General features: G+C 34.5%; 1 long non-coding RNA gene across 11 annotated transcripts in view; it reads left to right on the top strand.

The window, feature by feature from the left end:
• LOC141411000 (uncharacterized) overlaps window positions 1–13,100 on the top strand; it is a 483,550-nt gene that overhangs the window by 289,061 nt on the left and 181,389 nt on the right. For 7 of the 11 annotated variants that reach the window (XR_012435841.1, XR_012435843.1, XR_012435854.1 and 4 more), the window contains 3 exons: window positions 5,106–5,176; window positions 6,368–7,756; window positions 9,706–10,157. The exons of 2 other annotated variants lie outside the window; for them this stretch is intronic. This is a non-coding gene — a long non-coding RNA (uncharacterized lncRNA). Of the gene's footprint in view, window positions 1–5,105; window positions 5,177–6,367; window positions 7,757–9,705; window positions 10,158–13,100 lie in introns of those variants that run through there. 2 more of the 11 variants (XR_012435852.1, XR_012435848.1) reach the window with 1 other exon arrangement.

Below are 13,100 nucleotides of genomic sequence, written 5' to 3'. Positions count from 1 at the left end.
GACAGGGATCACCACATACCTATCAATACTAAAACTGAATGTTAACAGATTTAATTCTCCTATCGAAAGACATCAATTGGCAAACTGGATTAAAAAGGAAGATCCAACAATCTGTTGCCTACAGGAAACCCACCTCATTGACAGAAATAAGCACTGGCTGAGAGTGAAAGGATGGAAGAAGATTTACCAATCCAATGGCCCCTGAAAACATGCAGGGGTAGAAATACTTACCTCAGACAAAGTAGACTTCAAACTCACATTGATCAAACAAGATAAAGAAGGACACACCATACTAATAAAAGTGGAAACACACCAAAAGGAAATAAAAGCTATCAACCTATATGCACCCAACGTCAACGCACCCAATTTCATCAAGCATACTTTGAAGGGCCTAAAAACGTACATAAACTCCAAAACAGTGGTGGTGGGAGACCTTAATACCCCCTATCACCAATAGATAGGTCATCCAAACAAAAAGTCAATAAAGAAATCCTAGAACTAAATCAAAACATAGATCAAATGGACATAGCTGATGTCTACAGAATATTTCATCCAACTTTTGCACAATATGCATTCTTATCAGCAGCCCATGGAACCTTCTCCAAAATTGGTCATATCTTAGGGCACAAAGCAAGTCTCAGCAAGTATAAGAAAACAGAAATAAGCCCATGAATTCTATTTGACCACAATGCACTAAAACTAGAAATCAACAACAACAAGAAAAATACACACAAAAAATTGGAAGCGGAACAACACATTGCTCAATGACCAATGGGTCATTGATGAAATAAAAGAGGAAGTTAATGAAAATGAAAACACAACCTGCCAGAACCTATGGGACTCAACAAAGGCAGTCCTAAGATGAAAGTTTGTAGCCACGAGTGCATATATTAAAAGGACAGAAAGATCTCAAATCAATGATCTAATACTATAGCTCAAACAAGAAATGCAAGAAAGAGCAAATCCAAAAACAAGCAGAAGGAAAGAAATAATTAAAATGAGGGCTGAAATCAATGTAATAGAAATAAAAGAACAATACAAAGAATCAATTAATCAAATGAATCTTTGAAAAAATAAATAAGATTGACAGACCCCTAGCAAACCTGACTAAAATGAGGAGAGAAAAAACCCAAATCAGTAAAAGCAGAAATGCAAAGGTGGAGATAACAGCAAAAACCATGGAAATCATCAGAGACTACTTTGAGAGACTATACTCTAATAAATTTGAAAAATTTGAAGAAATGGACAGATTTCTAGAAAATTATGACCATCCAAAACAAAAGAGGATATTAATCAACTGAATAGATCTATAGCACAAAAAGAAATTGAAGCAGCAATCAAGAGCCTTCCAAAAAAGAAAAGTCCAGGACCTGATGGATTCACTGCTGAATTCTATCAGAGGCTTAAAGAAGAACTATCACTAACCTTCCTTAAACTGTTCCATGAAATAGAAAGGGAAGGAACACTGCCTAACTCATTTTATGAAGCCAGTATTACTCTCATCTCCAAACCAAAGACACCTCCAAAAAGGAGAACTACAGGCCAATTTCCATAATGAATATCAATACAAAAATCCTCAATAAAATAATGCAAACGGAATCCAGCAACACATCAGAAAAATCACACACCCTGACTAAGTCAGCTGCATCCCAAGGATGCAGGAGTGGTTCAACATATGCAAATCTATAAATGTAATACACCACATCAGTAGAAGCAAAGACAAAAACCACTTGATCATCTCAATACATAGAGGAAAAGCCTTCAACATGATCCAACACCACTTCATGATAAAATCTCTAAGAAAACTAGGAATAGAAGGAATGTACCACAACATTGTAAAGGCTATATATGACTAACCTACAGCCAACATCATACTTAATGGAGAAAAACTGAAAGCATTTCCCCTAAAATCAGGAATGAGACAAGGGTGCCCACTATCCCCATGCCTATTCAACATAGTACTGGAATTCCTAGCCAGAGCAATTAGGCAAGAAGAAGAAATAAAAGGAATACAAATAGGTAAAAAACTAAAATAATTGTATTTGCAGACAATGTGATCCTATACCTTAAAGACTCAAAAAACTCTACTCAAAAACTCTTAGACACCATAAACAGCTATAGTAAGGTGGCAGGATATAAAATCAACTTACAAAAGTCATTAGTTTTTCTATACACCAACAACGAACAAACTGAAAAGGAATATATGGAAAAAATTCCATTCACCACAGCCTCAAAAAAAAATCAAATACCTAGGAGTAAACTTAACATAAATGTGAATGACCTCTACAAGGAGAATTACAAACTCCCAAAGAAAGAGATCGAGGAAGACTACAGAAGATGGAAAAATCTCGTGTGTTTATGGATTGGTAGAATCAACATAGTAAAAATGGCTAAATTACAAAAGCAATCTACATGTTCAATGCAATTCCCATCAAAATCCCAATGACATTCATCACAGAGATTGAAAAATCTACCCTAAAGTTTATTTGGAAACACAAGAGATGGTGAATACCCAAGGCAATACTCAGCAAAATGAACAATGCTGGAGGTATCACAATACCTGACTCAAACTATATTACAAAGCAATAGCAATAAAAACAGCATGGTACTGGCACAAAAACAGACATGAAGACCAGTGGAACAAAATAGAGGACCCAGAGATGAATCCACACAACTATACCCACCTCATTTTTGACAAAGGTGCCAAAAATATACGATGGAGAAAAGACAGCCTCTTCAACAAATGTTGCTGGGAAAAGTGGTTACCCAATCTGGAAGCAAATGAAACTAGATCCATGTTTATCACCCTGTACTAGTATCAATCAAAATGGGTCAAGCACCTTAATATCAGACCTGAAACTCTGAAGTTAGTACAGGAAGTAGCAGAAAACACTCCGGAAGTGATAGATATAGACAAGGACTTCCTCAGTAGAACCCTAGCAGCTCAACAACTAAGAGAAAGGATGGGCAAATGGGACTACATAAAATTAAAAAGCTTCTGCACATCAAAAGAAATGGTCTCTAAACTGAAGAGACCACCCACAGAGTGGGAGAAAATATTTGCCAGCTACACATCAGTGAAAGTACTGATAACCAGAATATACATGGAAGTTAAGAAACTAAACTCTCCTAAAATCAATGAACCAGTTAAGAAATGGGCAACTGAACTAAACAGAATGTTCTCAAAAGAAGAAATTCATATGGCCAAGAAACATTAAAAAATGCTCACTATCTCTGGCCATAAAGGAAATGCAAATCAAAACCACACTAAGATTCCACCTCACCCCTGTTAGAATAGCCATTATCAAAAACACCACCAACAACAGGTGTTGCCGAGAATGTGGGGAAAAAGGAACCCTAATCCACTGCTTGTGGGAATGAAAGGTGGTACAAGCACTCTGGAAAAAAAATTGGATGCTTCTTAAAAATCTAAATATAGACCTGCCGTATGATCCAGCAATCCCACTCCTGGGGATATACCCAAAGGAATGAGACACAGGTTACTCCAGAGGCACCTGCAGACCCATGTTTATTTCAGTGCTATTCATAATAGCCAAGTTATGAAAACAGATAAGATGCCCCACTACTGATGAATGGATCAAGAAAATGTGGTTTTTATACACAATGGAATTTTACTCAGGCATGAAGGAAAATGAAATCTTATCATTTGCAGGTAAATGGATGGAACTGGAGAACATCATTCTGAGCAAGGTTAGCTAGGCTCAGAAGACTATAAATAGTGTGTTCTCCCTCATATGCAGACATTAGAACTAGGGCAAATGCAACAATGTGGTTGGACTGGGATCACATGACAAGGGAGAGCACATATGGGAGATATAGAAATAGGTAGAAAATCCAAAACATGAAAGCGTTTGATGTCCCCACTGCAGAGGAACTAATACAGAAACCTTAAAGCAACAGAGGTTAACATGAGAAGGGAATCAGTAACCAGTATAAAGATCAATTAGTGATGAATTGACTTGGGTTGTAACACATTTGTACATGAAAGCAGTGCTAAAAATCTTTCTGTATAGCTATGCTTAACTCAACCAGCAAAAATACTTTGTCTTCCTTATTATTCTTATGTCTTTTCTTCCTCAAAATTATAGATAAAGGCAGAACAGGACCTGCCTGGAAGTGAGGGGAGGAGGTGAAGAGAGACTGGGGGAGAGGGACAGGAGGGAGAAATAACCCAAACAGTGTATGCACTTGTGAATAAATGAATAATAAATTTTTTTTAAAAAATTCTCACCATCTCTGGCCATAAAGAAATTAAAATCAAAACCATGGTGAGATTCTACCTGACCCCTGTTAGAATAGCTATCATCAAAAACATCACCAACAACAAATGTTGGTGGGGATGTGGGGAAAAAGGAACCCACATACAGTGTTGGATGGAATGTAAGGTAGTACAACCACTTTGGAAAACAATATGGAGTCTTCTTAAAAAACTAGAAATAGATCTGCCATACGATCCAGCAATACTACTCCTAAGGATATACACCTGAAGGAATGCAGGTTGCTACAAGGGCACCTGAACACCCATGTTTATTGCAGCACTATTTATTTTAGCCAAACTGTGCAAACAGGCAAGATGGCCCACTACTGACCAATGGATTTAGAAAAATGTGGTATTTATACACAATGGAATTTTACACAGCCATAAAGAAGAATGAAATTTTGTCATTCTCAAGTAAATGGATGGAACTGGAGAACATCATCTTAAGTGAAGTTAATCAGACTCAGAAGGTCAAAACTGATTGCTTTCCCTCACATGTGGATTATAGACCTAAAACAAATGCAGCAATATTATGGGACATGGGTTACACTAAGGGGAGGTTGTGCATGGGAGGGATAGAGCAAAGGAAGAAAACCAAAAACTTGAATGAGGTTGATGTGCTCACTCTACAGGAATGAATATAGAATTCTTAAACCAGCTGGGGCCACTATGTGAAGTAGACTAGGGAGGAGTGAAGAGGAGTAGAAGAGATGAACCAACTGCTTATGTAATCTGTATATGCATGGAAACAATACAAGTAAACTCCCTTTGTAACCTCTTTTATCTCAAACTAACAAAAACATCACGTTTCTCTTTTTATCTTTAGTGTTTTTCATCTACAAAATCAGAGAACAGGAGGGCAGAACAAGTTCTCCTGGAGGAGAGGGAGAGAGTAAGGTTGGTACAGGTGGGAGGGTGTAGGAAGATGAATATGCTGCAAAAACTATATACACCTGTATGTAAGTGCAAAAATGATACATATTGAAACTGTTTCACAAATCAGGGGAGGGAAGATGAAGGAGAGAGGTGGAGGGGGTGAATTCAAGTATGATATATTTGATACATTGTAAGAACCTTTATAAACAATGTACCCACACCCAGCACAACAATAAAAGAAAGAATAAGACCTCTGATAGCTTAGATTATAAATTGTTCATATATTTTTAATATGTGTTCAACTTGTCAAGGAAAGCTTTGGTCTGATCTTCTGTGGGTTAACATTGTAGTGAGCACTTCTGTAGTTAACAAGGCGAAGAAATGATGAAGTTTCAAATTGTTACCAGTACATAGTGATTAATAAAATGGGCAAAGAAGAAAGTAAATAACTGAATTTTGTCAAGCAAAGGAGTTGTGTCATATCATAGAAGTCTCATACATCAAAAAATATATTTTGTGACTTTTTGAATTATAATTTGGAAAATATTGAACCAGGGAAGAAATACTGTAATTAAAGGCATTTGAAACAGTAGGGAAGCAGTAAAATGTTTAAACCACACCATTTTACTTATTTATTTATTTATTGTTAGAAATAATAATTTTGATTTATTCTGAATCATTGTTTAATATTTTAAATGTATAAATTAATTAGGAAATGTCATTCTCATTAGTATTTTCTCTAAGATCTACTAGTCTGTGACAGTGATTGGCAAACCAGCCGACTGACCTCTAGGTGTTCCTGAGGCTCTTTAAGAGTGTAGGAGAGGTAATGTCAAAACTATTGTCACAATTGCCTTAAGACATTATTTGTATTGACATTTGTCCCGATGATGCAGAATCAATTAGTAGGTGAGATTTCTAGTGCATTAGCATGTATTAAAGTAGTGGCAATCAACTACATTCTTAGTCACTGTGTTCTTCATGAGTATATTGTTGCAGAAACACATCCTTAGAGATGCACACACATACACACACATGTTCACACTCACACCAGTTGCATTTCTGTATTTGTTTTATGAATTGCAAAAGCTGCTATTTTGTAAGACCTCAACTTGTAATGTATTTTATGTGATGAAATGGAAAATGTATATAAAGTATTTCAAATGCTGACCAAAGAACACACAGTGAAACTACTATGGGATTGTATTTCAGGCTGTATTAAGCTACTACTTTCAAGAATATAACTTCTGGAAAAGACAACAAAGAATGGATATGAAGTCTGTCACAAAAGGACTCATGGGGCCTGACCTAATCAATGGATTCATCCACTGATGGACTCATAAATTAATGACTTATTGGGAGGAGATGGTGAGGCTTGGCTAGAGAAAGTAGGTCACTGGGGACACACTTTTGAAGGCATATTTTATCCCTGACTGCCTTTGGTTGTCATGTGTTGAACAGCTGTGTTCCACCATGCCTTCTCTACCATGATGTGCTGTCTAGCTTCAGGCCAAAAGCAATGGATATCAACTGTCCATGGACTGAAGGTTCTGAAACCATGAACCAAAATTGTTTCTTCAAGTATTTTGTTGTACTGATGGAAATGCTAACAACAAATAATAGAAAAATGTGACTCTTCAGGCTTTAATATTTGGCAGATATTTTCAAACAGATGAGCAAAGTGAGTCTGTCACTTTAAGAAAAATAACTCACAGCATGGGATGTCAACTAAAATATTCAAGATTTGAAGCACAAATTGAAATTTTGGAAAACTGGTATTTGTCAGTCAGAATGTGGCAGCTTCTCAATACTTAAAGATTTTTCTACTAAGGTCACTTGTACTATTAATAATTTTTGTATTATATAAACTAATTGGATTCTTTTGGAAATTTTGCATAAATTGGTGGCAAGTAAATTATGTTATACATTTATTCATGGGTAAAATATGCATTTTAAGTTCAAAATAAAGCAGTGGATTTTGATGTCATGTAATGAGAGCTTTATTATTTCAGATTCCACATTGCAAGTAAATTTATGAAACTATCATAGGATGGTTTCGGAATAATCTGAAGAATAAACCCCAATTATCTCAGAATGCTATTAAAATATTCCTCTGTTTTGAAAATATTTAATCTATATTAAGCTTAGGTTTTTTTACATATGTCAACCAAAACATTTCACTCCACTTTGAATGTAGATGCAGATATGAGAAGTCAGCTATTTTCTGTTGAATCAGTCACTAAGGAAATTTACAAAAATGTACAATATTGTCATTCTTTACACATGCTTTGATTTGCAAAATATAATTATAGCATACATATTACATTAGTGTATAACAAGTTTATTATTTTTTGCTTTATTGATAAATGTGTATATTTAAATTTTTAAAGTTTTAACTTTTTTATTTTTCAAATGTTTCCATTCTTAATCCAGTAAAGATAACAAATACAAGTGGAAGCTGTTGGTATCCTCAATAATTTTAAATGATGCAAAGTAGTCATGAAGACAAAATATGTGAGAACCACATTTGCAACAATTTTAAAACTCTTTTGAAATTTGAAGCAAAAACAGTCTTCTCTGAAATTCCAACAAATATATAAGGTATTGTCTAGCTACTTTGCTGCCAGTGAGCAAAGCCTACCAGCTAAATAAGATTTATAATATTCTTAAATAGAAATAAATTGGAATACATGAATATATTTCATTTAGCTTTGTTCAAAAGTGGTTAAACTGATTTGATGCAAAACAAGTATGCATAGATTTTCAAGGATTAGATGAACTCAGATATATATTACATGCATTTCATTGCTGGATTATATTGACATTTAAATTCACTGTGAATATGAAAGGGTATTTATTCCACATCAGCCTGATCACAAATAGGTCAACCAAGGTGTTTATAGGCAGAATGAAACTATCTAATCATAGACAACAGATTGTTGAAGGATTTGCATAATCAAAAGTACAAACTATGTTTACTTAGTTGAAAACTTACTGAATTCAAAGGAAGAAGTTGATAAAAATGATGTGATTTTGAAACTGGATGAAATTCCATTTTATCCTATTATTAATATAATGCTTCTCTTCTAAAATAATCTTTTCCTTGAAGGGAGTCAATATATTATATCTTAATAGTCTAGGTTTTTAAGTTTTTAATCACACTGCAAGCTTCTCACCAGAGGATGTTTCAGTGCATAGGATTTTAAGCATGGCTCATAAAAAACACACACAGAGGCAGGCACCAAGGTAATGTCTTGTTCGATGTTGGCGTGATGCTTTCTCTTGGCACACAGAGAATTTCTTTCCACTGATTTGATGGCAGGTTGATCTAGGTCACATTTTAACAAGTTTTATTTCTGCTACAAGATGTGTTATCATTCTCCAGAGCTTTCTTCCCTGCACAGCATTTTCCAGAGAATGTGTGTGTGGTATAAAATTTTATTCTTACAATACTAAGCATTCAATAAGCAAGGTCACATTTAAAAGCAACTACTTTCTATTGATAGACTTGTCTCCTCTGGCTTGTTTCTCTTAAAATGTTAGCTAATAGATAACTACAGGTGATTTTTTAAATAGGGGCATTAGTCCGCTACTAAAGTGCCATAGGTTTCCCTTAACTGTGTGAAGAGAAATGCCAGTCTGATATGTGATGGTCTCATATAACTTTAGAAGTCTCTCTCTCTCTCTCTCTCTCTCTCTCTCTCTCTCTCTCTCTCTCTCTCTCTCTCTCTCACTCTTTGTGTGCAACATCTTCAATCACATGTGAAATATGATCAATATATGAGGCAATATGTTGGAAGAAATATTCTAAAAGAGTAACTAGTAGACTAAATAGCTTTAGAATGGTTTTTTTTGTTGTTGTTGTTACAAATGCCACAAAGCAATACCAGTGTCATTTTCTAATAGTTAGAATGACAGTTGGATGGTTGGTAAAGATTGGGTGCTTTGAGAGTGAGGCAGAAAGAGCATTTAGCTTATTCAACTCTTCAGGAGTCAGTTAGCAACATTTTTGGTCTTCCTAACTTTTTTTTTTGGTGTACAGAGCCTCACTGTATAGTCCAGGTTGGTGTCAAATTTGTGATCCTCCTGACTCAGTCACCCAAATCCTCAGATTGCAGGCATGTGACACCACACTCAGCATAAGGTTTATTCTCAATGGGACATTATGGGTCAATTGTAGCTCCAAAAGACACACCCTAGCAATCTTGTTTTTTTAAATTCCTGATTACGTTGCAAGATTATTCACCAGAGAATGTTCAAATACATAAGATTCTAAGCATGGGTCATAAAGAACACACACGAGACTTTCTAATCTTCAGAATAGCTGTCTAGTAGCAGTTAAAGTTCAAGTTCTTTCAGTCTCTATTCCATCGGCTGTTAAAATTCTAAGTCATAATCTGCAGAATGAGACCTTATTTAGAAATAAGGTTAGTTTTAATGAAATTAATAAGGTCAGTTCTAAGGTCAGTAATCATAATTATACTGTTAAATGAATGAAAGAGTAATGTTAAGCTGAGTGGAATAGATGGGCTCCTATATCTGTCAAACAGGTATCTTCATGAGGGAGGATGGAAGATATACCGTGAAAGTATTGTGCAAAGATGGAGGAAGAGATTGGAGTGTTGCATCAAGAAGCCGAGGATTACAATGGATTACCAGCTGTCACCAGGAAGTAGGAAAGAAGCATGAAACAGATTTTCTCTAGGAACCCTCTGAAGGAAGTAACCCTGCTGACCCCGGGTTCTCATTCAGCCTTCAGAACAGAATCAGCTTCTGTTACTTGAAGCCAATCAGTTGTGGGCATTCTTGGAAACTAATACATGTGGATTCTGAGATAATTATGCCTAAAATATGGAAAGTGACTGGACTAAATAACATATTAAAACAAAATTATGACTTCAATGGTACCTTTTTTGCGGATGAGCAATGAGATAATTATGTAGATATTTTCCTCCAAAAAGCTCACAAAAACATCTGGGTTAAAATTCAGAAGAATTGAACATTTTTGCATATAAATATATATATATATATATATACAGATATATACATTTGTATACATATGTTGATATATATGTATATATATATATATATATATATATATAGAGAGAGAGAGAGAGAGAGAGAGAGAGACAAAATTGAAATGCAAAAATTTGCTGTAAATGGGCTCTGAAAACTTTATGTCTTCTTAAAATTCATCAAGTCAATGAGTATAATGTCTCTCAAGGCTGACAGAAAAATATATGTTGAGGAAACTAGCCAAAATTAATTTTGAATGGATGGTCACTAGGCCTTTTAAAGTCTACATACGCCAGACTAATGTGTGACACTATCATTCTCATTATTTAAGTACCGGATAATGCGAGATGTTTCTCTTTTACTTAGACATGAGTAATCTCACACACTCTCCAAACGTCAGCACTATGCCCAGGATAGGGAGCGTTTCGCCCCACAGGGTTTTCACTTTCCCCGATAAAAAGGACCCTCTTCTGCTCCATGCAAAGATGAAAGTGCACATCTTTGAAGGAATGAATAGGAAGAGGAAAACACCCAGATGCCAGAAGTGTGTTTCTTTTGGAAACAGTAAAAGTAGAGCCTTACTTTTTAATTGGGGAATCCTTTGTTTTGTCATTACAATTATGTTTGACTTAAATTGTTTAAATGAATGAACTTATTCTTTAATTCAATCAATCATTTTCAATTACAAAACTACTTTTCTTTGTTTTATGGTATAAATATCTTAAGATTATTGTAAATGAAGGTATTTTATATTTAATTTTGTTTTTATTTTGGGGGGCAATATCTCTATAGCCTAGACTAACCTCAAACTCAGGATCCTCCTACTTCAGCCACTACTGTGCTGCTACCATGCTCAACTAAAAAAAACATTTATTGTTAATAATTATTTTAATCACCAGTGATTCTGGCTGTCCCATATCAGGGTTTCATTTTCATTTAATTTTACTTCTAACTCTTTGGTGAGGAAAATCTAGGAATACAGTGTCAAGATTTTTTTGAATCAGTATTACATCTTGCATAAAATATGAATGCCTCATTCTTAAGGATCAAACATCCAAAGTACTATAAAATATGCTATGATAGAACAATTAACCATAGATGGAAGACACTCTGGAAATCCTATCCCATCCATTCCTGCATATCCTGTGTTTGTGAACAGACCTGGGCTGCAAGAGTGATTCCTGCAAACTAATGTTTGTTGATTACCCATGACATGGTAGGCTCTGTCCTAGAAACTCACACATATGATTCTAAGGGACACTTAATATAAGTTTAATTTTCTTCAACTTATAAATGAGTAAACTGACATTCAGAGAAGTAAATGACGTATCCAGGGCATTTAGAAAGTAGGGTAAGTTAGTTTTCTATCTCTTTTATGCCATTGTGATTGAAAACATTTTAGAAAATAGAAAATTAAAGCAAAGTATCCAACAAAAGCAACTCTTTTGATTGCTTTACTTCCATCTAGGAGTCTTCTTATAGATATTTAAGTAGTTGTAAGCTAAGCATAGTCATTTAAAAATTTTTATTTTTCTCTTAACTTGCACATATTTTCAAATAAATAAATATACTTTAACATTTGTCACAACTGTAAGTTTAAATTTATGCATGCTTTATTTTAATAAGTATGTCATAATCTTTATACTTGTACTTCTAAAATAAGATATTTGATCTATTCGGTATTTCCTGTAACTACATATTAATATGCTCATTAGTATAAAACTTCTATATGGTAGTATTTCTTTATTATTCAGTTTATCATGTCAAAAATATAAAATAAAATCTTCTGGGTTCATATTGATTTTAAAAATAATAGCCCAGTTTACAAAGCTATGAGTTCTGAATTAACTTGCTAAATATTCATGAATTCTTGTATTAAGAATTTATATATATAACATTTCTAGTTTCTAAGAGTTTATATATAATATTTCTAAATTCTAAGAACAAAGTCACATTTCTTAATTACAATCTTCAGTATTTATAAAATTCTTTATAACTTGAATTTCATCCAGTGAATTTTTTTCTATGTATTTTGCTTGTTTTTCTGTGGTCACTTGAAGTTTTTCTGACAACATAATATGCGCCCATTCCAGTACAATTATTTTATATTACCTATCACAATAATGTAACATTCAAAATTATTTTATGAGCTAGGCATTATTTTCTGTACATTACCTGAAACTAAGAGGTAATGGCACATCCCACGTTTGAAGGCAACTCCAGGTGATATCAAATCCTGTTATAGTCTTTATTCTAAAGCCTCCTTCTGTATTTTTTCTATACTACAAGCTTATAAAAATCAAACACTCAGCCTGGCCTTGCTGATCCCAGAGATCATGGAGAAATATAAGCACACAGTTAGTTATCTATTCCTCAAACACTTACTTAACATTATTCATATCTGTTCTAGGCACTCCAAAATACAGACTTAAACAGTAATTTTGGGCTGTAATATCATGGGAATACTAACTCTATTTTATGGCACTAAAAGAAATTTTTGAAGTTAACTATGTTATTGTGTGAAGAGAAAAAATGCACTGTGCTCCTGAGATGAACTAGCAGTGGTGTATGCCCAACATATTTGTAACTGACAGCGCCTAAGGCTCCATTTAAGGGCCTATTCATCAGTCATGTCAATTTCTGAAAGATCTAGAAATAGCAGCAAACCTGACGTGCCTTTTGCGATATTCTTTCACATTTCCATAAGGTTACTGTACATCCATTAACTCAAATGACAAAGGAAATGTCATCTGAGTTGAGTGAATGGATGCCAAGATGCTAAAAGCCCTATTGTCTCAGGTGAAGGGGCAAATGTACATCCTCCAGGGATAAGATTTCTGATTATCTGTCTATGTAGTCACATATGATATACGTTATCCTCACAGATTTGTGAAAAAGAAGATTATCAATCCTCAAATAGTATGATATA

The sequence above is a fragment of the Castor canadensis genome, chromosome 9 (genome assembly GCF_047511655.1).
Source record: "Castor canadensis chromosome 9, mCasCan1.hap1v2, whole genome shotgun sequence".
NCBI lineage: Eukaryota > Metazoa > Chordata > Mammalia > Rodentia > Castoridae > Castor > Castor canadensis.
Note: the sequence above shows the minus strand (reverse complement) of the source record. Positions and strands in the feature narration are given on the sequence as shown.